This window comes from Octodon degus, unplaced genomic scaffold (assembly GCF_000260255.1).
Source record: "Octodon degus isolate 3935 unplaced genomic scaffold, OctDeg1.0 scaffold00072, whole genome shotgun sequence".
NCBI lineage: Eukaryota > Metazoa > Chordata > Mammalia > Rodentia > Octodontidae > Octodon > Octodon degus.
Window position 1 is genome coordinate 7,049,409 of NW_004524648.1, and position 1,102 is coordinate 7,050,510.

The window sequence follows — 1,102 nt, forward strand, 5'->3', positions numbered from 1 at the left end:
CACTTCACACCTGTTTTAGATTTTTGCCAAGGTTAGGATGATCATTTCTCCAGGTCATTTTATTGTTTGCTGCCTATAGTTCTTAATTTTGATGGACAAGGATTTAAAAACAAAAACCCCACCATTACACTCCAATGAGGCTTTGTCTATGATTTTTATCACTGAGAGACTAGCAAACTCATACAGTACTGTATACATCTGTAATAAAAATGTATTAAAGTATCTTAGGCCAGAGCCTGTGGGACAATGTTTAACTTCGCATGCTATTTGCTTATCCTGTGCTGGCTAGCAGCCAGCTCCAGCCTCTACCACCACCTCAATCAAGCATGAGCTAGTGTCCTTCAGTCCTCTTTTGGTTTCAGGTCCTGCTGCCCTCAGGGCAGCGCAAACCAGATGAATCTAACATCTCAACTGCAAGCAGGCAGGGAATTTCAAGGATCACAAATTTAAGACTTGCCAACCTAAGATCAAGTTACAGGCCTAAATTACTTCGGTTCTCCAATGCAGGAATTACAAGTGTGGGCCATCACACTTAGCAAGAACATAAAATGACTTAAGAAGCACCATCAGCTTTGCACAGTGGCATGCACCTAGAACCCCAGCACTCTAGGAGGCTGAGGCAGAAGGGTCACAAGTCCAAGCCCAGCCTGGACAACTTAACAAACCAGGACAGTCTCAAAATTTAAAATATCTGAAGATGTAGCTCCATGCAAAATACTTGGGGTTCAACTCCCAGTACAGGTTTTTATAAAGCACTATTAATTTCATGCTAGAATCTGATTCAAGAACTTAAACCAAAAAAAAAAAAAAAGAACTCAAACCACTTACCTTCCTGTAGTCCAACTATTACTGTCCTATTACCTTTACCTCTATAGACACATGGAAAATTCAAGTGTCTCTCCTTGACTGATACACCACAATCTTCCTTTCATATTGGCATTATGCTTTTCACACACACACACACACACACACACACACACGGTTGCAAACAACTGTGGACATTTTAAACAGTATCTTGGTACTGGTGAAAAGTAGTAACTTAATAGTGCACACAGTAACTTTTCTAAGATAGGGTCTCATTGTGTAGTCCTCGCTGGCCTAG